Genomic DNA, 25,475 nt, shown 5'->3' with positions numbered 1-25,475 from the left:
GTGATTCCTCCCATGCTGAAATTTGTTTTGTAAATTTAACCACTGGTGTATACATGCTTCAGTGAAAACAAAAGAAAGTGGGAGAAGTATTGGGCCATAGATAATGGGGGAACTCTGGATGAGGTATAAGACCCTTTATTCCAGGAAAAGGAAACCTGCTCAGATGTCTGGTTTAACTCCCCATACCCCCTAGGGGTGTTTCAGCCTTCCTGTCATGTCAGGAGGCATGACAACCTGTGTTGTAATTAAAGCAGAGTTATATTAAAGTGGCAAGGAAACATCTGCATACAATAGCAAGTTGTTTATGTAGTGCAGCAGGCATAGTATCCTATAGATAGCACATGTACAGTGAGATATAGTTATGTAAGTGTATTAGGTTGAAACTTTTTTGAATAAACTGACTCCTGTTTGACCATCCTCTTGAATTCCATCCTTTCACTTCTCATCCATGATCAGGATTTGGGCTAGTACCAAAATCATCTAGTAAGCAGGTTTGGATACCTTTTGGAGGTGAAAATTTTTATTCAACTCTGATCTTTTAATTAGGAATGGTTGAACACATAAATGTCTGGGGAATGTTAGAGTAAGGTACTACCTTCTTAAAACTTTGTTAAAACAGGGTGAACTTCAGAGCCAAATTCTAAGGAAGGAACATTTGAGTCCAGTCAGGAAGGCAGTTCTCTTCAATGGCAACTGCCTCTCATAATCTGAATATATATATATATATATATATATACACATATACATATATATTTATATGTATGTGTATACATATGTTTGTGTATTTATACACACAACTACAAACACACATATGTAGAGTGAATCAAATTCCCAGAAGACAACTAGATAATAAGGAAAGTAACTTAAAGAATACCAGGTGGAAAACAGTGTCTTAGACCAGCTCCATCTGTTTTTTTTTTTCTTTGTCTTCTCTTTTCATTTGTATGAAAGATCAAAAAGGATATCAGGATTTAAAAAAACAACTGGGTATTGGGTATTTCAGGTCCAGAAAACCCTTTATAATTTGTTGAAAGAGATGTCCCTGAAATGATTATGAAGGAGTACAATTTGAAAATCAAAAATTAATGAGCTGTTAGAAGCTTTTTTAACTCTTAAATCAAATAGCTGCCTAAGACAAAGGAGAAGGACTCCATACCTGCAATTTAGAGTTCCAAAAATAGACTTAATTTTATTCTGGGGCATTCTTCCTTTCTTTCAATCTTAATTTAGTGTAATCATTCACAATCTTCCTTATGACTAAAGAGCTATTAGCCTACTCTTATCAAAAAGAGGTTTTCGGGAGGATTCTGGGAAGGTGGTAGAGTAAATTAGCAAATTTCAAGTTTCCCCAATTTCCTCCACAAATAGAACAAATTTGCATGTCAGGGCAAACATAGACTCATGAAAAATCAAGAAAATTTGGAGCAGAACTACGGTCCTCCAGATACAATCCAAAAAGATCTAAAGAAAGACCACTGGTTTGGGATTAATCTGTCTGAAGTGTAAATTCCTCTGGAATAGCTCTACAGAAATATCAAGCCTGCACTTCTCTGGGTAGACAGACGTGGCTGGAGACTCAGCAGAAAGTTTCTATGAAACTTTCCCTTCCCAAACCGTTTGTGGAGTCAGGACCAGAAGGACTGAATGAATCTCGGCTGATTAGGTATGTCAGGTCCAGCTGTACTGCTGAAAGGCGGCCCTGGGCAAGAAGCAACCAACACCCAGTGCACAAGCAAGGGGGCAGGGATGCTGCTGGCTGTGGACACTTGCAGAAGGGTGGAGATTTTGGCTTGGGATTCCTGGTCAGAAGGAAGAGCTGAAGGGATACTTGAGACACCATCTGCCCCACCCCACAATTAGAAGTGCTTAGACTAACACCTCTTATTTTTTAAAAAATGAACTGTCAACCATTGAAATATATTATGGGAACAGGGAAGACCAAGGTACATTTTCAGAGGAGGACACTTCAGTATTAAAAAAAAAAAGTTTCCACCCCAGAGAGTAATGTGAAATGACGTCCAGCCCAGAGAGATTTATAAAAGAACTCAAAAAAGAATTTAAAAATTAAATGGGAGACACTGAGGAAAAACAAACAAACAAACAAACAAACAAAAACAACTAAAAACTAAAAAGAAAACCAAGAAGATTATGAAAAAAAAGTTAACCAACTAGAAAAGGAAATACAGGGTATCAAAGATGAAAATAATTTTTAAAAAATTAGTATTCAGCAAGGGGAAGCTAGTGAAGCTATGAGACACCAAGAAATAACAAAACAGATTATAAAGAATGAGGAAATAAAACAGAATGTGAAACATCTTATAAGAAAAATGACAGATCTTGAGAACAGATCAAGAAGAGAAAATATAAAAATAATTGAACTGCCAGAAAGTTCTGACCAAAAAGAGATCCTTGACACAATAATGCAAAAAATAATCCAAGAAAATTGTCCTGGAATGATAGAACATGAGGGGAAAGCAGAAATAAATAATAAAAAAAAAACACCATTCACTACCTCAAAGAGATTCTTTGTGGAAAACACATAGGAATATTATTGTCAAATTTTGAAACCCCCAGATCAAAGAGAAAATTTTACAAAAAACAAGAAAAAACCAATTCAAATATGCTGAAGCTACAATCAGAATTGCACAAGACTTATCAGCAGCTACAATAAAAGACCACAGGTCCTGGATTCATATGTACCAACAATCAAAAGAATTAGGCCTGCAGCCAAAAATATCATATCCAGCAAAATTATGTAATCTGGAATGAGAAAAATTGAATGAATAGAAACCATGGGCATTCTTTCCCAGTCAAAATCAGTTCTGCTGTCCATTGAAGGAACCCAATAAGAATTATAGTATCAGATACAGTGATTTTAAAGATTTTGACAAATGTTTGCCTCTGATGAATTATCTATTCCTCCCTGAAATAATAGATAGGAATAAAATCTACTCCAGAAAAGTCATTATGCTAATGGGATTTGTGGATCTCAGAGGTTTTGATAAGTGGCAAGAATCAAAATATAGATGTGAATTTCTGGAAATTGGCAAGCGGCCAAAGGCAGCTTGGTGCACAGTGGATAGAGTCAAGAACACCTGTGCTCAAATTATGCTTCAGGCACTTCCTGGCTGTGTGACTTTGGGCAGATCAGTGAGCTCAATTTTCCTCAACCATAATAAGAAGATAATAATAGCCTCTATCTCTGAGAGTTATTATGAAAATCAATGAAATAATTCATGTAAATTGCTTTGGAAACCTTAAACCTCTGTGTAAATGCTAGCTATTACATGAACATATATAGTGTCTATGTATCAGATTATTATATGTAATTCTAGCTATATCTCTTTGTTGAAAAGAGCCACGTCCATCACAATTGATCATTGTATAATCTTACTGTTGTCATGTACAATGATCTTCTGGTTCTGCTCACTTCACTTAGCATAATTCACATAAGTCTCTCCAGGTCTTTCTAAAATCATACTGCTGATCATTTCTTGTGGAATAATAATATTCCATTACATTCATATATCATAACTTATAACTGATGGGCCTCCAATTGATGGGCATTTATTCTTTTTTTTTATTTATTTAATAGCCTTTTATTTACAAGATATATGCATGGGTAACTTTACAGCATTAACAATTGCCAAACCTCTTGTTCCAATTTTTCACCTCTTACCCCCTCCCCCTCCCCCAGATGGCAGGATGACCAGTAGATGTTAAATATATTAAAATATAAATTAGATACACAATAAGTATACATGACCAAAACGTTATTTTGCTGTACAAAAAGAATTAGACTCTGAAATATTGTACAATTAGCTTGTGAAGGAAATCAAAAATGCAGGTGGGCATAAATATAGGGATTGGGAATTCAATGTAATGGTTTTTAGTCATCTCCCAGAGTTCTTTTTCTGGGCATAGCTAGTTCAGTTCATTACTGCTCCATTAGAAATGATTTGGTTGATCTCGTTGCTGAGGATGGCCTGATCCATCAGAACTGGTCATCATCTAGTATTGTTGTTGAAGTATATAATGATCTCCTGGTCCTGCTCATTTCACTCAGCATCAGTTCGTGTAAGTCTCTCCAGGCCTTTCTGAAATCATCCTGTTGGTCATTTCTTACAGAACAGTAATATTCCATAATTTTCATATACCACAATTTATTCAGCCATTCTCCAACTGATGGACATCCATTCAGTTTCCAGTTTCTAGCCACTACAAAAAGGGCTGCCACAAACATTCGTGCACATACAGGTCCCTTTCCCTTCTTTATAATCTCTTTGGGATATAATCCCAGTAGTAACACTGCTGGATCAAAGGGTATGCACAGTTTGATAACTTTTTGAGCATAGTTCCAAACTACTCTCCAAAATGGTTGGATTCGTTCACAACTCCACCAACAATGCATCAATGTCCCAGTTTTCCCGCATCCCCTCCAACAATCATCATTATTTTTTCCTGTCATCTTAGCCAATCTGACAGGTGTGTAGTGGTATCTTAGAGTTGTCTTAATTTGCATTTCTCTGATTAATAATGACTTGGAGCATCTTTTCATATGACTAGAAATAGTTTCAATTTCTTCATCTGAGAATTGTCTGTTCATATCCTTTGACCATTTTTCAATTGGAGAATGGCTTGATTTTTTATAAATTAGAGTTAATTCTCTATATATTTTGGAAATGAGGCCTTTATCAGAACCTTTGACTGTAAAAATATTTTCCCAGTTTATTGCTTCCCTTAACCTTGTCTGCATTAGTTTTGTTTGTACAAAAACTTTTCAGTTTGGTATAATCGAAATTTTCTATTTTGTGATCAGTAATGATCTCTAGTTCTTCTTTGGTCCTAAAGACCTTCTGATGGGCATTTATTCAATTTCAATTCCTTGCCACTACAAATTTTTGCACATATGGGTCCTTTTCTCTTTTTTATGAGCTAATATTTGTAAAGCATTTAGCAAAGTACCTGGTACAAAGTAGGTACTTAATAAATGCATATTTCCTTCCTTCCTGCTATGAGTATAGAATACTCCATACAATATCAGACTCAATCTGTGTCAGTCATTTGTTGCTTAACAGTTTTTTCACTGTTGGGAGGAAAATGAAAAAAGAGAAAAATATGTAAAAGTGACAATATTGGGGGAAAAAAGGTATAAAAATCTTTTAAAAAGTATAAATTTGGGCAGCTAGGTGGCACAGTGGATAGAACACCAGCCCTGAAGTCAGGAGGACCTGAGTTCAAATCTGCTCTCAGACACTTAATATTAGCTACTTTGGAGTATGAGCCATTCAAAATGGGCTAAAACTGCCACCTGTCTGCTCAAAGCAAGGCAATTGATCCATCCCAAATGCTCCATGAATAATTCCCTTAGACTCTGTTTAGACCCTTCTGTGCAGAACTAGGTCCAATGGATAGTTGAAAAGAGGGATACTGTAGCTCTTTACTAAAAGAAATAACTGCCTAAGAATGTAGAGATGTCCAAGCGTAGTGGGTTGTGTCAGGAGACAATGACCGTCTCTTTCACTATAGGGATGTTCAGCCTGAAGTGAAGGTTGAATTTCATCAATGATGCTAGAGATAGAATTCTTCTTTTTAGCATAGGTTGGACTAAGATTCCTTCCAATTCAACAAACCTAAAAGTCTATAACTTAGGAGATTAAAATGGATTGATTTTCCATTTTTTAAATGATCTTGCCATGGAAGGACCTCAAAAAGTCTTTTCCCACTGTCATTGTAGTAGCCTCTGAGGAGTCATTGAAACTCTGCAGCTTAGAGCATTAATTCTTCTAAACAGTTCAAAGCATATCATAGCTTTGCATCATTCTCTTATCTTTCTGAGTAAAAATGTACACTGACATCTTAGGAGGGCAGATAGGTGGCCAAGTAGATGGAGTGTTAGACCTGGAATTAGAAAGATCTGAGTTCAAAACCAATTTATGACACTAGCTGTGTGACTTTCAGAAAGATACTCAAACTTCTATTTGCCTCAGTTTCCTTATCTGTAACATGGGAATAATAATAGTAGCTGCCTCCCTGGGTGGCTGTAAGGATGAAGTGATATAATTTTAAAGTGCTTAGTTAGTACTGTGTCTGGCACATAGTAAGCACTATATAAATGTTAGCTATGATGATGATATGCGCAGTTAGGAGGGGAAATGAATAGAGGACTGGCCTTGGAATCAGGAAGATTCATCTTCTTGAGTTCAAATCTAGCTTCAGAGATTTACTAGTGGTGTGACCCTAGGCAAGCCACTTAATCCTATTTGCCTCAGTTTCCTCATCTATAAAATGAGCTGGAGAAAGAAAATGGCAAACCACTACAAAATCTCTGCCAAGAAAATCTCATTAGGGGTCACAAAGAGTCAGATGATTGAAAAAACGTAAATACTAATAACATAGATGAAGAAGAGGAAGAGGGAATATTTTTCTAAGGTCACACACTGAACTGGAGGCTCCCTTCTCTACAAAGGGAAATATAGAGTTTCTTCTATCCCCTCTTCCCTACACAGTTGCCTACTTTGGACCCTCATGTTGGTCAGCATCTACCTGTATGCTATTAAAATCAGAGGAGCAGGAACAGAATCCTTTCTCCCATGATGAATATTTCTGTAGGCATCGAAGAAAAGCATGGCAAGTATAGATTTTTGGTTTTTATTCACCAGTGTACAGAGACATCTAGCCTACATTGTATGCACACCTGTGCATATATTCCATTCAGTGGCTCTTACATTGTGATAAAAAAGTGTTGCATTAATAGAAGAGAGTAGAGCATTGCGGTTCTAAGGAGGCTGCTACCTAGGGACTTTCCCCACAATTATATTGCCCTGTGTGGCTTGTTTCCATAGAAAGTGACATGCATTGGATTATGCTATGAAATGCTAAAGATTTAGTCACAGAAAACACCAAGTGTTGAGCAGTGATAACTTTATGTCAAAAGCTCTGTGCCAACTGTACACTTACACTTTCTGGTCCCACTTTATTCTTTAGGACATGTCTGGAAGGTTAGAAGTTATAAGGTAAATGTTATGCCTCAGTTTCCCTGCCTCAGTTCCTCTGACTTGTTCTACTTCAGTTTCCCTAGTGGCAAACCCACCCCCTCCTTCCTGGCCATTAGAATTGAGATAATTAGGGCTACAGAGCTCTGGTCACTCTGGCATTCCAAAGGGTCATAAAATTTCAGATGGCTTATCTCAAATATTTGGGTATTGTGGTGGTTTTCTTGGAGGCAGCCTTAGTCTCAGTTGAAATAAATAATTACTCCAAAATTGCAGCTAGCTGGTAAAAGTGCAAACGTTTATTTCTCCTTCCAAATTAGCCCGGTTAGTTGAGGCCTATCTCTCTGCCTGGCTCCAAGAGATCTTGCAGCTTTGTCCTTGGCTTCTGCCTCTGCTTTCTTCAGCCTCCAGCCAGCACCGAGTCGTGGCTTCTCAATCTCCAACTGAGGCGAGTACGCTTCTGTATCTCCCAGAGTGCTCTGTCTCCAACCCCAGTCGAAGTTTCCCAGAACTCCCTTGAGTCACTCACTGGAATTGTATTTATGCTACTTCTCTGAGAATGGGATTGTGGGATATCTCCCAGCATGCTCTCTGAAATCTCCCAAACATGTGAACTCCATTGAGTTCTTAGATACTTATGAGCTCTCTAAAGGTGTGAACACAAGCATTGTTCAATCAGTTCCACTTAGTACCTTGTTTCAAGTTCTGGCCCAAAATATCTCTTTCTAAGATCAAATCAACTCCAATGGCTTAACACTTTGTAAAGATTCCAACAGGGTATCACCTGGGTCCAGACCTCCTGTCTCCTGCTAGTCCATCTTCTTGACCCCCAACTTGTCAGAATTAAAAGTTATGATCCTTTCCACTCTTGAGTTCACTGAGTTCAGTGCTCTGGCCCCTGCCCTTGCCTTTATTTCCCTGATAGCTGGAACCCTATGAAAGTCTCTGGAATTATTTGCTCATTGCTGGATACTTTGAGACAAGAGTCTGATCCAGGTGGCTGGCTATGGCTAGTATGACTTCACTAGTCTAAATTCTCCACTATTAAAATATTAAAAGCCCTAATCTCTGTCTTGCCTCAGTTTCTCCAGCATTACACATAGAACAGGAGCCAGATGTCCAGAGTATTTAATTATAAGGACCACAAAAAAGGCAGATTTTTTGTGGTGCTGCTTAAAGAGCCAAGTTCAAGATTCTTCCTCTATGTGGCCCTGATATGGGGGCCCTTTTCAGCCCTCAGTTTTCTTAGCTGTAAAATGAAAGAGTTAGACTAGATAGCCTCTGAGGTCCCTTTCAGCTCTGGCTCTGTGATCTTATGACCTTCTCAGGAAGAGAAGAAGCATTTTTCATGGCATATAAAAGCATTATAAGGATTTAACAAAAATAACTATCATTTAAGCAGATACAAGTCAACTTGCTTCTCTACCTTTGACTCTCCCCTGAGTACCAGACCTGGAACATCCACCATGTCTAAAACCCAGGTCATTATTTTCTTCCTTATCTCAAATTAATGAAGCCTTTCAACTTTTCTATTTCCATCAGTAGGGTGACTATTATTGCTGCCATTATAATCCATGGCCAGATTCGACCTTTTCTCCTTTTACTCTGATAAAAGGAAGTCCAATTTTACAGCTGACTAAAAGGCTCATTTTGATCATTGTCTCTACTTGGGATTTCCTCTGATAAAATATCCAAATTGGGTTGTGTAGAGTTAATGTCTGGGTCTTCCTGAATGAGGGTAATAGATTCTGAGAAGAGCTCTCATAAGGAGCAACAGCCTTTATTTTATCCCACAGGGAGAGAGGCTCTGGGATCCAGACAAGCAGGTAAATGACTGGAGGTACCAGCAGGGTAGGCATCTGGGTAGAGGCTAGGTAACTGACAGAAGGCACCAACAGTAAGAATGTAGTTGGATCCTGAGCCAATCTACTGCCCACTATCCTCAATGTTTGTTGTTTATCTACATGTTCTGTTGTTTGCTTTTGGATTTCTCTGAATGATGAGATTACTCATCTGTCCTTAGAGTATATAACTGAATCCTTTCCTCCTATTTCCACATCTCATGCCAGCATCCAATCTATCATCCAAGTCCTGGAATGAGTATATAATGAACACATCAAGCCCCAACTGAAAAAAATTATGCTGAAAATCCCCAGCCAGTTGAATTGAAAGATGATTCACTTTCAGATAGACATACAGCTTAGGAGTTGGAGAGAGGGTCCCAGTTACATTCAGCTCCCATCTTCCTGGCTCAATCTCTCATCCAGTGGGTAACCTACCTGATTCAGAGGAACCAACCCCAACTACAGCTCCAGAGTCTGGAGGAATTTGCCTCTTCAGGTTATAAACCTGTTTGCTACTAAATTTGTTTTTTTTAAATACTTCAAGAACCTGGAAGATGAATTTTCGGAATTTTTTCTGGGTCTTGCTACCACTTATGACACCCATAAAGAAGTCATAGAAATCTAAAACTTGATATTGTTGGAAGGAAGGAAGTGACCCAAGCCTTTCTTTTCCCTGAAACAAGATGGGGAGAAAAAAGAAGGAAGAAGGACCCTAAGGCCTCAAAGTAGTATCTTAATTTTGACATATATTGGAACAATGTTTTATATTTTTCCAAGTGATTTAATATTCATCATCCCATTTAATATAATCAAATTACGAATAGGCAGGTTATTTTCACCCCCATTTTACAGATGACAAAAACTGAGGCTCAGCTAATTAAAGTGATATTACAGAGCAAATTTATAGAAAAGTCATGGTTCGTCAGTAGCAGTTGACTATTAGCCATGATACTAAATTACAACATGATGTCTACATGGTGTATAAACAAGCTACCTCATCAGTATGCAGTTACTATTGTCATATGGGTGTAAAGAAAGACAAATATTATTAGTAAGACTCATAAAAACAATCAAGAATATTTTGGAATTAGGACCAGAGCCAAGATCCGGGTGTTAAATATTCTATGTGAATATTTACGCCTTAGAAAATGGAAAACAGATCAGGGTTTGTTTTATTGTTTCATTCATTGCCAAGACTTAAGGAAGTGACACAGAAAAAACTGTTAATCATGCAAATTAATTAAACTTCAAAATTGCTGGGATAGCTTTTTTCCCCTCCTGGAGAGTCAAATGTTAAAAACTTCCCAGCACAGGTATGCCCAGAAGTAATTTTGAGTGATAGAAGGACATAGCAGGGGAGGGCCAGCTCTGTGTGGCAGAGTCTGAGAAAGTGGCAGGATGTGGTGAGCCCAACCCGCCAGGAAGCTTGTTTTAATCCTGGGAAAGGGAGACTCACTGCAGATTTCTAAAAGTCTCCTTAGAAAGGCTATTTCTTGGCAGCAATGTTAAGACCACAGTAGATGGAGAGATTAGAGGTAAGAAGACTAATTAGGAGGCTCTGTTATAATAAACCAGGTGAAAGGTAAGCAGGGCCCAGACTGGGATGGTGGCTGTGTAAGTGAAAAATCAGAATTCCATGGAAGTTGGAAGTGACTTCAGGGACCAGGAGGTCTCCCACGTAAAAAGAAGGGATTCTCACCATAACAAACCAGCAAGTGGAAGTTCAGGCTCTCCTTGAGGACCTCCAAGAAGGGAGCCTACCCCACCTGTCTAGGCAGCTCTTCCACTCCTAGACAGCTCTAATGATGGGGATTCTTTGGACATTCAGCCTAAAGTATTTCTTTTCAACTTCCCTCATGGTGATTGGTCCTTTTCTAATTTCTCCTCCCCTTCATCATGTTCATCTGACCACTCAGCAAAGTGGTAGACATGGAAGGAATCCATGGATAATATTCCATGGATATTATCAGGTTCAACTTCTAAACTCATTCAGGAATGGCCTCTGCAACATCCCATGCAAATGACCATCCAGCCTCCTCATGAACCCTTCTTCTGGGATGAAACTCATGACTTCCCTCATCTCTAGTCACAAAAGTCTTGGTGGGGAACTATCTAACTTTATCCCATGGCAGCTGTGTGGAAATTGGGGCAACAAGGCTGCCAGCAGCTCCCATAATGTTCCCTGATTGTCTGTCAAATAAACCCAGGAATAAGCTTAAGAGGTGATAGAGGGAAGGTATCAGGGCATCTTCTGAGTCCCTACCTTATTAGGCAGCTTTGTAGGAGCAGATTTCTGACTTCAATGATGTATTCTATTGGTTTCCCTACTTCTCCTTGTACCTGCCTGGTCTCAGTAGTCTCCTACCCATTCCCCTTCCCTTCAATTTCCTCTTAATTCCCAATATTTACCCTCTGACATAGACTGATTTCTTCTCTGCCTCACCCAGAACACAGTCAAGCCCACTTTTGTTAACTCCTGTCTTGTTCTTGAATGGAATGCTGTCATTTTCTGCTCTGCCAAGTTTATTCTACCCAATTTTCAAGGCCCCAATTAAATCTCTTCTCATCCATCAATCTGCTTCTGACTGCACCTCTTGAACATCTACAAAACTTGTAGTCTGCTCCATAAACCTGAGGGTATAATAATTTATTTATTGTACATCTAATAGATTTTGTCAGATGTGTTCCTGAAATCCAGATGCACTGGGTTTGCCGTATTTCCCTGCCACACCAGGCTAGGAATGCTATAAAAAGGAAACGATATGACTGGGGTATGACATCTTATTAAATCTTGGCCCAGTGCTCTATCTATGGCCCTCCACTGAAGCCAGGTCTCAAGTGTCTTGCAAAAATGAATAGATAAATGTAATGATGATTCTTGTTTTTTTCTCTAGAAGGTCAGTAGGGACCATATTTAATAGTGCTACATCATTTATTCTCTGGGTTCTAAGATATACTGGCTCTGTGACCTGTCAATGTTCTAGGTAAGACTATATTGTAGGGGCTTATCAAATTGCTCTCCAAAATGGTTGAATCATTCCACAATTCCACCAACAATGCATCAGTGTCCCAGTTTTCTCACTTCTCCTCCAACACTAATCATTATCTATTTCTGTCATCTTAGCCAATCTGAGAGGTATGAAATGGTACCTCAGAATTGTTTTAATTTGCATTTCTCTAACCAATAGAGCATTTTTTCATTCTTTAATTTCTTCATCTGAAAATTGTCTGTTCCTATCCTTTAATGATTTATCAGTTGGGGAGTGGCTTGTATTCTCATACATTTGAGTCAATTCCCTATACATTTTAGAAATGAGGTCTTTACATCATACCAAAATTTGTGGGATGCAGCCAAAGCGGTAATAAGAGGGAATTTTATATCCTTAGAGGCTTACTTGAATAAAACAGAGAAAGAAAAGATTAATGAATTGGGCTTGCAACTAAAAAAACTAAAAAAAGACCAAATTAAAACCCCAATCAAATACTAAATTGGAAATTCTAAAATTAAAAGAAGTTAAAAATATTGAAAGTAAAAAATCTATTGAACTAATTAATAAAACTAAGAGTTGGTTCTATGAAAAAGCCAATAAAATAGATAAGCCTTTGGTAAATCTGATTAGAAAAAGGAGGGAGGAAAATGAAATTAGTAGTCTTAAAAATGAAAAGGAGAACTTTCCACCAAGGAAGAGGAAATTAGAGAAATAATAAGGAGTTATTTTGCTCAACTTTATGCCAATAAATTTGATAACCTAAGTGAAATGGATGACTACCTCCAAAAATATAGACTTCCCTAGACTAACAGAGGAGGAAGTAAATTGTTTGAATAGTCCCATTTCAGAAAAAGAAATAGAACAGGCAATTAAACAACTCCCTAAGAAAAATCCCCAGGACCAGATGGATTTACATGTGAATTTTACCAAACATTTAAAGAACAATTGGCCTCAATGCTATATAAATTATTTGATAAAATAAGGAATGAAGGAGTCCTACCAAATTCCTTCTATGACACAGACATGGTACTGATACCTAAATCAGGTAGGTTGAAAACAGAGAAAGAAAATTATAGACCAATCTCCTAATGAATATTGATGCTAAAATCTTAAATAAGATATTAGCAAAAGACTACAGAAAATCATCTCCAAGATAATACACTATGATCAAGTAGGATTTATACCAGGAATGCAGGGCTGGTTCAATATTAGGAAAACTATCAATATAATTGGCCATGTTAATAACCAAATTAACAAAACCATATGATCATCTCAATAGATGCAGAAAAAGCATTTGATAAAATCCAACATCCATTCCTATTAAAAACACTTGAGAGTATAGGAATAAATGGACTTTTCCTTAAAATAATCAGCAGCATCTATGTAAAACCATCAGTAAGCATCATATGTAATGGAGACAAACTGCAACCATTCCCAATAAGATCTGAGGAAACAAGGTTGCCCACTATCACCGTTACTATTTAATATTGTATTAGAAACGCTAGCTATAGCAATAAGAGCTGAGAAAGAGATTAAAGGAATAAGAATAGGCAATGAGGAAGCCAAATTATCACTCTTTGCTGATGACATGATGGTATACTTAGAGAACCCCAGAGATTCTGCTAAAAGTTATTAGAAATAATCCACAACTTTAGAAAGTTCTGGTTATAAAATAAACCACATAAGTCATCAGCATTCTTATATATCACTAACAAAATCCAACAGTCAGAGTTACAAAGAGAATTCCATTTAAAGTAACTACTGATAATATAAAATATTTAGGAATCTATCTGCAAGGAAAATCAGAAACTTTATGAGCAAAATTACAGACCACTTTTCACACAAATTAAGTCTGATCTAACCAATTGAAAATATTAAATGCTCTTGGATAGGGCGAGCAAATATAATAAAGATGACAATATTACCTAAACTAATCTATTTATTTAGCGCTATACCAATCAGACTCCCAAAAACTATTTTAATGACCTAGAAAAATAACAACAAAGTTCATATGGAAAAACAAAAGGTCAAGAATTTCAAGGAATTAATGAAAAAAATCAAATGATGGTGAGCTTAGCTGTACCAGATCTAAAATTATATTATAGAGCAGCAGTTACCAAAACTATTTGAGTATTGGCTAAGGAATAGATTAGTTGATCAGTGGAATAGAGTAGGTTCAAGGGATAAAACAGTCAACAAATATAGCAACCTAGTCTTTGACAAACCCAAAGATCCCAGCTTTTGGGATAAGAACTTACTGTTTGATAAAATTGCTGGGAAAATTGGAAACTAATATGGCAGAAACTAGGCATTGATCCATACTTAACGCCGTACACCAAGATAAGGTCAAAATGGGTTCATGACCTAGCATAAAGAATGAAATCATTAATAAATTAGAGGAACATAGGATAGTTTACATCTCAGACCTGTGGAAGGGAAGGTCTTTATGACCAAAGCAGAACTAGAGATCATTACTGATCACAAAATAGAAAATTTTGATTATACCAAACTGAAAAGTTTTGTACAAACAAAACTAATGCAGACAAGATTAGAAGGAAGCAATAAACTGGGAAAATATTTTTACAGTCAAAGGTTCTGATAAAGGCCTCATTTCCAAAAATATAGAGAATTAACTCTAATTTATAAAAATCAAGCCATTCTCCAATTGAAAAATGGTCAAAGGATATGAACAGACAATTCTCAGATGAAGAAATTGAAACTATTTCTAGTCATATGAGAAGATGCTCCAAGTCATTATTAATCAGAGAAATGCAAATTAAGACAACTCTAAGATACCACTACACACCTGTCAGATTGGCTAAGATGACAGGAAAAATAATGATGATTGTTGGAGGGATGATGGGAAAACTGGGACATTGATTCATTGTTGGTGGAGTTGTGAACGAATCCAACCATTTTGAGAAGTAGTTTGGAACTATGCTCAAAAAGTTATCAAACTGTGCATACCCTTTGATCCAGCAGTGTTACTACTGGGATTATATCCCAAAGAGATTATAAAGAAGGGAAAGGGACCTGTATGTGGCAGCCCTTTTTGTAGTGGCTAGAAAATGGAAACTGAATGGATGTCCATCAGTTGGAGAATGGCTGAATAAATTGTGGTATATGAAAATTATGGAATATTACTGTTCTGTAAGAAATGACCAACAGGATGATTTCAGAAAGGCCTGAGAGACTTACAGAACTGATGCTGAGTGAAATGAGCAGGACCAGGAGATCATTATATACTTCAACAACAATACTAGATGATGACCAGTTCTGATGGATCAGGCCATCCTCAGCAACAAGATCAACCAAATCATTTCTAGTGGAGCAGTAATGAACTGAACCAGCTATACCCAGAAAAAGAACTCTGGGAGATGACTAAAACCATTACATTGAATTCCCAATCCCTATATTTATGCACACCTGCATTTTTGATTTCCTTCACAAGCTAATTGTACAATAATTCAGAGTCTGATTCTTTTTGTACAGCAAAATAATGTTTTGGTCATGTATACTTATTATGTATCTAAGTTATATTTTAATATATTTAACATCTACTAGTCATCCTGCCATTTAGGGAGGGGTGGGGGGTAAGAGGTGAAAAATTGGAACAAGAGGTTTGGCAATTGTTAATGCTGTAAAGTTACCCATGTATATATCCTGTAAATAAAAGGCTATTAAATTAAAAAAAAAAAAAAAAAGAAATGAGGTCTTTATCAGAAACACTGGCTGTAAAAATTTTTCTCCCAGCTTTCTGCTTCCCTTCTAATGTCGGCTGCATTGTTTATTTGTTTGTTGTAGCAATTGAGTTAGGATGTTGAGATGGATTCATATGTTAGTTCTAGGGCTTATCAGGGATGTTGGTCCTATTTCGCTTGTCCTTTCATACTGGGAGAAATAAATTTACAGATAGAAACTGACCTGGCTTTCTCCGGTCTGAACTCAGATCACATAGGACTTTAATCGTTGAACAAACGAACCTTTAATAGCGGTTGCACCATTTGGGTGTCCTGATCCAACATAGAGGTAGTAAACCCTAATTTTCGATATGGGCTCTCAAATAGGATTGCACTGTTATCCCTGGGGTAACTTGTTCCATTGATCAAGAGATGGGTCAATTACTGGTATTATTACACTTAGAATGGTTAATCTAGGTTATATTCATTTGGAGGTTGTTTTATGCTCTGAGGTCACCCCAACCAAAGACTACAACTCAGTAGCTTATACAGTTTGTTCCAATAGGTTGGATGTTAGTATGTGTTGAGTTATGCGACTTAAGATCCATAGGATCTTCTCGTCTTGTATAAGCATTCCCACCTCTGCACGGGAAGGTCAATTTCACTGATTGGGAATAAGAGATAGTCGAACCCTCGTTATGCCCTTGATACTAGTGTCCAATTAAGAGACAAGTGATTATGCTACCTTTGCACAGTGAGGATACCGCGGCCGTTAAAGTCACAACTCACCCGGCAGGCAGTGCCTCTAATACTGGTAAATGCTAGAGGTGATGTTTTTGGTAAACAGGCGGGGTTCTTGTTTGCCGAGTTCCTTTTATTCCTTTTTACTCTTTCCTTTTATGCACGCCTGGGTTGGGTTAACAAAGTGTGTAATAGGGTGCTAGTGTATGGTTATGATTGTTTGGTTAAGTGTAAGCGGTTGTTCCGATCTGTATCTATGTTTGTGCAAGGAGAATATATTCAGGTTATTCATATTAGCATTATATCTTCTAAATGTTAATAGAATTGTCCAATATAGGGTTTAGGGATTTTGATTAATTGTTGGTATTAAATGATAGGTAAGTTTGAGCTTTAACACTTTCTTAATTGGTGGCTGCTTTTAGGCTTACAATGTTTTGTGTGAATTTCATTATCATTTTGGTGTACAACCTTTTTAATTTAATTTAATCATAATTATCCATTTTGTATTTCATAATGTTCTCTACTTCTTCTTTGACCATAAATTCCTCTCTTCTTTATAGCTCTTTATAGAACATATATCCTATGTTCTCCTAATTCGTTTATGGTTTCACCCTTTATGTCTAATACTTTGTTTTTCAAAAGGACTACTGACATCACAAGATGATGTCTTCTACATGAATTGAAATTGAGACAGAGCTGTACAAAGTCATGATCCTCATAGGAGTGACAAGATAAAAATCAAAAACAAAAAATCAAGCTGGGAAGGGAAGACCCCCAAGGTTTTCTGGAAAACAGAAACAATTGCTATTTATATTCATTTTGAGACAATTGGGGTCCAAAAATGACCTAGAGTTGCTTACTCTAGGACTTATTGTTGGCTAGTCAATGAGAGCTAGAGTCATTTGAGTTTAAGGCATGGTTCTAGCTGGTGAACCCTAAGATATGTTACAAGTGATCGATTTTTCATTCATTTGGGCAAGACACCACAGGTAAGTGTATGATATCTTATATGGAGAGAGAGAAGAAGAAGAAAAGAAGATAGAGAAGAAAAAGGAGTTGTGTTACCCAACTGGCTAGTTCCAGTTGGATCTCCAGTGGGGCAGCTCCCATTCTTACTCACAGAGATTGTTGTTTGTTCTTCATTTTCTAAATGACTTTGACATCAGGGAAATCATGTCATGATATCTGATGTAGACACCAGATGATGGCAGGCACCAAAATTTGGGGTTCGGTCCTGTAAAGAATTCACAATGGCCATTCCCTTTGGCAAAAGGTAGATTTATTTGGGGGAAGAGGTTACCGCCAAAATGAAGGGATACAATAGACACCAGGAATGGTAAATATAAAATAGAGTGGGAAAGGGAAAACACCCTATGAGGTTGTGATTTGCCCTAAGCTGGTAGAATAATCCTGAAAGGGACATATCACCCCAAAAGAGTTAGCTGTAAGAAGGAAAAGTGGGGTCAGGAGAGACATAAAGCATGATGGGTTTAGGAGAGATAGCATGGGGTGGGATAGTGAGTGGCAGATACCCAAAGGAGGACAGCAGCCATGGTGTGGTCCATAAGTAGATTTTATAGGGAAAAGTTAACCTCAGGGACGTGACTGGGATTTCTGACAGGACATGGCAAGGTGAGGCTGCTTAAGACCCCTGATGGACCACAGGGATTTAACATAACTTGGATTTCTGACTGGAGGACCTCCTAGGAAAGTGGAACTGGGGATCTAAAATGATCTCTATCAGTGCTTTCTCCCTGCCTGCCTCAGGAATTAATTTTTATCAATTCCTCTGCTAATCACACCTAATGTTGAAGACCTCATCAATGTTATGAAATGAACTGAATTTTAGTTAGGGAGGACTGTGCAAAGTCACCAGCCTCACTTTCTCCTATGAGTCCAGAGGCAAGATGTAGATCAGGGCTGGAGATATAGCCCTGGATACAGTGGGAGACTGGGCTTTTTTTTTTCTTTTTCCGAGGCAATTGGGATTAAGTGACTTGCCCAGGGTCACACAGCCAGGAAGTGTTAAGTGTCCGAGGTCAGATTTGAACTGAAGTTCTGACTTCAGGGCTGGTGCTCTATCTACTATTCCACCTAGCTGCCCCGAGACTGGTCTTTTTAAAGCTAAGATCTAGTCAGTTATTAGTGTGAAGGTAGAGGGATGCTAGAGTCAGCTTGAACAAGCATCTAAGCAAAATGCACAAACCAGAAAAAGATTTATTGTTGTGTTGATTGTCGATTTAAGAAAGAGATGGAGAAAATGTTAATAACAGAGTTAACATAAAAATCTGTTGTGAGTACATTTTTTTTTTTTCAGAAAGCCGGTTGTTAAACATTTTTCAAGACATCTCTGCATGGAGACAATTTTGATCTGTGGAAGAAAGTGCTAGGAGAGGACTTGCTCTGTGTGGCTGGTTCTGAAAAAAAAAAACAGCTAAATGTGGAGATCCCAATATGCCAGAATGAATAGTTTGTTTTAATCCTGGGCAAGGGAGTCTTATTGCAGGTTCTGAACAGGGAAATTTTCCTTAGAAAGATTATTTTTTGGCAGCAATATGGAGATCGGTATAAATGGAGCGCTTAGAAGCAAGGAGACCAATTAGGAGGCTATGTTACAATAAACTAGATGGGAAGTACTAGGACCCAGTCTGGAATGGTGGCTGTGTAAGTGGAGAATCGGAGAATTCCATGGAATTCTAATCTATTAGAAGTTCTAATCTCTATTTTTGTTTGCTGTTTTCCTTGGATAAGGGGGTCTACTCTCTTTGTCTTATATGTAACCACTTATTGATAAGAAGGAGATAAGCTGATGATTATAAAGTAAGGGTCACATATACTTGTCTTTCTACAGTCAATAAACTCTTCCATTTTAGTCATGATTGTAAGTGTTAACTGTAATATGTAATAGGAAAGACTCTCTTGGAACATGGTCAAGAACCATAGTTGTGACAAATGAGGGATCCGATGGGGATCCAATGTCAGGGCAGCTTGTCTAATGGAAAAACATCCATATAAGCCCTCAATAAATATTTGTTGAATGAATGAGTTAGAAATCTTGTGAGTGTGAGTTGCCTGTGTTCAGCACACCAAAGGGATTGGCTGTTCTCGTGAAACCATCAGCAGGCTTCCCCTAAAATTAAAGTTGCAAGGAAGGGGCACCGGGACTCATTTGATACAAAGGTGTCTGACTTGTGGGTTTAAAATCAAAGATTTAACATACTGGAGCAGTCTAAAATGGTGCCTCTGAAAAATAATGAATTTACTCACAGGTTAAAAAGAGAAAAAATAACCAACTTTCAAGATGAATTAATAAAAAAAAAATTCTTCCCCTTTCATTTTTTTCCGACAATCCGAGTTTAAACTTGGAGGATGTTCAATGTCTCTAAATTGAAAGGGACTTCATAAGTCATCTTATTCCATCTGTCCCTGAACAGGAATGGGCTATAAACATCCTCACTCTTTTGTCTCTAATCTCAAGGAAGCCCATTCCATGTTGGGACAGCTTGAAGTATTGGTCAAGTTTGCCTTTTTTTGAGCCTAATTCTGCCTCTCTTAACCTTTTGTTCACAGCTCCTAGTTCTGGCATCTGGGTATAAGCAGAAAAAGTCTAATCCTTCTTTTATGGCATCATATTCACATACATGAAGTGCCATCATGTCCTTCCTTCTCCTTCAGATTAAATACCACCAATTCCTTCAGTGGGTCCTTTACATCCCCTTACCATGCAGATCTCAAGAAATCCAGTGAGCTTTGGCCTATTGCAGGTATCTAGCTGGCAAAAGGGACTCCATGTTTGACCACTGATTGATCTGGGAAGACTCTATGTTCCAACAATTGCTTTGGTTGACTACACTTAGAGTTAGGAATATGAGGTTAGCAAACTTCAACTAATCCAGGTGTATAAGGTTAGCAAACTTTCCTAGTCACAGTGTTCTTATTATTGAAAAGGTAGGTCTCAGTCCAGTGTATCCACAGAATGAGAGCTACTGGGGCAGGAGAGGGGGTGAGGGGAAGGAAGTGTCTCCCACTCAGGCCCAGCAATAACAATCAGCTAAAAAGTCACCCAGGTGATGTAGGATTTATTGCTGGAGTCCCTGAAGCAGATCTAAGATATTGAAGAGTGAGGGATTCATACAACCTTATCTGTGTGTAAAAAATTGTTTCCTTCTTGGTATTTCCTCACAATAACATGATTGACTCTGAACTTAGCTGGAACCCAGGAAAGGAAGCTTGAGGTCACTGTTGACCCTAATGCTGTGGACATTGGCCCAGTTTTCTCCTACAGACAAAATTGTCCATGGTGTTGAGCCTAAAATACTCAGCTTGACCTATGCCTACCTGTTTGATGCCCTCTATACCCTCCACAACCAGTCAGCCTGGCTCCCTGCTGCTTCTCTCACAGGACCCTCCACATCCAGCCTCAGGAGCTTTGTGCTGCCTATCTCCCCTGGAATTCTCCTTCCCTCCACCGATGAGCTGCCCTGGCTTCCTCCAAGGGTCAGTCCAAATCCCACCTTTTGCAGGAAGCCTTTCCTGGTCCCCCTAGCTGCTAGGTCCTCCCCTCTGGGTTATCTCCAATTTATTTCTCATCTATCTTGTTTGTATGTAATTGTTTGCATGTTGTCTTCTGTGGCCTGGTCCGCCTAATAAGAAGAGTGCGGTAATGAAACGCAGGGGTCAGGCGGAAACTTGGCAGTTCCATTTATTGATCTGAGAGCCAGGGTTCATATACTCTCTAATATTGCAATAACATTAAACTTTTTCAGGCTACTTTCCAAGTACATTACAAGGTCACAGCCATGTATCATTTCCAACTTTTCAGCTTGACATGAACATGAAACAGTAACTAGCAGTAATAATCTGCTTATTTAACAGTCATAAAATGGAGCAATTAGCAGTAATAATCTGCTTATTTAACAGAGTCATAAATTGCAGAGTTCGGGATGCTTTGTTCCTTTTACATGCACTATTTACCGAGATCCCTTAAATTTATCTCAAGCATGTTTTTCAACACTATCAGGGAAGATGGAGAGCCAATGCTCTGAACTACAAATAGCCCTTACAGAGAGCAAGTCTCAAGTAATACCTGGACCGGACTCTTCCTATACATGGACTTATTCAATAATGGCCCTCTAAAATCTTTTCCCTTATATTGTGAGATGCTTTGTGGGCAGGCCCTGGTTTTTACCTTTCTTTGTATCCCCAGAATTTGTCACATTTTAGCTCATAATAGCTGATTATTAAGTGCTAATTGACCGACTAACTGACTGATCTGAAACCAAACACAATAATTCTTTTTGGTTCATATGGTATTATTTTTATCTGGTGATTGCTTCAAGAAACAACCAAAGTAAAAGGGAAATTGGTCTGGGCCACTAGACACCAAAGTGCAAAATTCTGCAACAATAGGTACAGATAGAAGCTTTCCTGGTGGGTTTTAGGCAGCGAGGTGACACACTTGATCACTTGGAGACAGGAAGACCTGAGTTCAAATTCTATTTTGGACAATTATTATCTGTATGTTCTGCTATATATAGTTGTATAGCAAATCATTTAACCTTTGTGACTTCTAAAAATTTCAGTTTTCTTATCTGTCAATAGCCATAATAATAGTACGTGCTTCCCAAGGTTATTATGAGGACCAAATGAGATAGCTATGCCATGTAAAGTGATCCTTAAAATGCTATACAAATGTTTGCTATTATTTTTCTTTTAGAGACATGATTCTACAAAAACTCTTTTTTTAAAAGTGGGAAATGGAGCCAAGTTTTTGATCATCAGCAGTGAAAGACAATTTAGGTTGGCTTTGCTGTAGTAAAAAGTCTAAGAAAGGGCATCTGCAATGTCATTTCTGTGGGAAGAGGAAAGAAGGGAAGTCAGGGACAAGAAGCCCCCACAAAGGGTCCTGAAAGCTCTCTAATGCTCATGGCTGATAGAGATATTTACATCTGCTTCCAGTGGCTTCCTAAAACTATGGCAATTATCAATAGGTTGTTGGCAGATAAGATGGAATATTTTCAGACAAAGGGGGCTCAGTCATAAGGTAACCTATGATTTAAATGACATTTATCTCTGCTTCCACCCATCAACATAACCTTTCTCTGCTTCCTCTCGCCTCTGAACTGTCCACTTCCCACCTGCTCCCCAGGGAACTCAGCTGTTGTGACTCAACTAAAACAACCTCTGGGCCTCTTTCTGATACAAAAACTTCCTGACCTGGCCCCATTCCCACTGAGCCCTGCTCTTTATCGCTTGTCCTACTGGAAAGCAACTTAAAGTAATTGTCTTTATAAAATATTTTGCAAGTTTTAAAGGACTTTATAAATGCCAGTGATTATTATTATTTTTAATTTTCATAGTATTTTATTTTTCCAAACACTTGAAAAAATTGTCTTCAACATTTACCTCTGCAAAACTCTATTCCAAAGTTTTCTCCTTTTGCCTTACCTTCCCCAAGACAGAAAGCAATCTGATATAAGTTAAAGATGTACAATTCTTGTAAACATATTTCCATATTCATCATGCTGTACAAGAATGTGGTTATTTTTATTATGAGTAGTACTTGTATTTTCCTCCTCTTGGATTGGAACCGGTCTTATTATTTCACTCAAATAGGGATGTCCCTGTATGAAGATACTCCTACTATCAATATAGGTCCCTGAATCTTTATAGTCTTAAAAAGAGCTGCTTAATAACTTGCCCAGTTTCATACAGCCAGTCTATATCTATATATATCTATATATCTATATCTATACATATCTGAAGCAGGAACCAAATCCAGATGTTGATGGCTCCAAGACTGACTCTTTCTCCACTTTTTCACATTGTTTCTAGTATTGTTAGTTAAGTAGAATAGTGTGGGCTTTGTCTCAGATTCCTGGCATGGAATGGTATAGACTCATGCTATAGTCTGGTTCATGGTGCTATCATGATCCCTCAGGGGCACAAACGCCCTATTATCATGACACCCAATTCTTCTGGTCTGTCTTCCTCCCCATCCTTTGCCTGCTGCTTCTCCTCCTCCCAGGGGCTAGAAGGAGGGATCAGGGGCTATCAGTCATGCTGCAGGAATACAGAGCTAGCTATGTGGGAGCTTGGCTACCCTCCTAGTATAATGATGTTGGACCAGAGCAACTCTCTGTAGAAGACATGAGTTACCTTTTCTTTTTTTCTTTTTTTTTTCTTTTAATAGCTTTTTATTTACAAGTTATATGCATGGGTAATTTTACAGCATTGACAACTGACAAACATTTTGTTCCAATTTTTCCCCTCTTTCCCCCCACTTTCTCCCCCTGATGGCAGGTTGACCAATACACTTTAAGTATATTAGAGGATAAATTAAATACAAAATAAGTATACATTCCCAAACCATTATTTTGCTGTACAAAAAGAATTGGACTCTGAAATATTGTACAATTAGCCTGTGAAGGAAATCAAAAATGCAGGCAGGCAAAAATATAGGGATTGGGAATTCGATGTAATGGTTCTTAGTCATCTCCCAGAGTTCTTTTGCTGGGTGTAGCTGGTTCAGTTCATTACTGCTCCATTAGAACTGATTTGGTTCATCTCATTGCTGAAGATGACCAGGTCCATCAGAGTTGATCATCATATAGTATCGTTGTTGAAGTATATAATGATCTCTTGTCCTGCTCATTTCACTCAGCATCAGTTCATGTAAGTGATGAGTTACCTTTTCAGCTGAATTTGTACCTTTTAAGACAAGCAACTGGTGAGAACTGAGAGTTAAATTTTCAGTGTAGGAATTTACAGCTCAGTAAATGCTACAAATCATGGCTTGATTTATTGTTTTTTTTGGTTGCCTAGATTTAATAAAGTAATGAGGAAATGTTAACAATGAAAATTAAATTTTAAAGTATGTCCTGTGTGCATTTTTATGGTAGATTTAGTTGTTAAATGTTTACTAGCCCACCACTGCATTTAACTTTGTGGGGAAGATTAAGATCCAGTCACTTGTAAGAATTTATGGGAAGTGTCCAGTAACGTCATAGGCAAAAAACACTAAGTGATTTCAGAGAAGTGAGAAATCACTTTGAGTCAGATGGGCCTAGTGCTGGAGTTAGAGGTCTATGTGGGAGACCTTGTACCCCACTAGAGCCTGAGTTTCTATTCTGAATAAATCAGTTTAACTTCTCAGTGGCTTAGGCAACTCTCTTAGATTATGAATTGTAAAGAAAGTTGTAGTGTTCTTGGTGGTTTTCTGGAGGTCTTGGAGCAGCCTTCGTTTCAGTCAGAGAAATCACCACAAGAATAGCCAGGTGTTAAAAGTCCAAATCCTTTATTTTCTCCTTCACAGTCTAGTTTCCTTGCCTGGGGCCCAGACTAGCTTTCTTAGAGGCCTTTTGGAGTCTTGGTTTCAGTGAAGAAGTGCAGGAGGCCAGGCCAGCCATAACGAGATTGATGAAGATGGAATGAATCTGGCTCCTTTTGGCTCTGAGAGCTTGAGCTTCTGCCTCCAATCCACTTATCTTCTCTGGCTCTGAATCCCAGCTTATATGCTCCACACTGAGTATAAACCAATCATTATATCACTAGGAAACCATTATTTGTTGTAAAATTAAATCAATCATACTGAATTTAGAGAACTATTAATCACCATGCTAAACTAGATAACCGTTGTCTCATCAATTCCACGGACTTAATACCTTGTAAGAATCTTTGTTTCAGAGTTCTGGCCTATAACAGAAAGTGATAACCTGTTATCCATATAAAATATGAGATAAAGAGAAACTGAGGCAAAATCTTCCAAGGATGATCAATTTATTATTAAGGCTAGCAATTGCCAATAAAGGGGATCCAAGGCTCATCAGCAGTTGGGATCTTTCTGACCCAATTCTTTTATACAGTTAATTACAGAAGGTACAAAATATAATCTAGTGATGAAAAATAAAACAGCGATTGGTCTAATAACAAGGATGGGGGCTGGGATTACATTGGCTTGACTCAGGAAGAGGATTTGTGGGCAGTCATCTCGTAACTAGATGGACTCATCTTCCCTTTCCCCCTTTCCCCTCCAAAAAATTTACAGGAATAGGGAAATTACTCTCTTACAAAGTTTACCATTGAGGCTTATACAATCAAATCCAGATCTGATCCATAAATATTGATGCACTGAGTAGAGGTAATTCTTAATCAATAATTAATAATACAAAATAAAAAATAGTATCAATTTCTCAAGGTCTCTATTATTTGTAATTCAAGCGACAA

This window comes from Sarcophilus harrisii, chromosome 2, assembly GCF_902635505.1.
Source record: "Sarcophilus harrisii chromosome 2, mSarHar1.11, whole genome shotgun sequence".
Taxonomy (NCBI): Eukaryota; Metazoa; Chordata; class Mammalia; order Dasyuromorphia; family Dasyuridae; genus Sarcophilus; species Sarcophilus harrisii.
Note: the sequence above shows the minus strand (reverse complement) of the source record.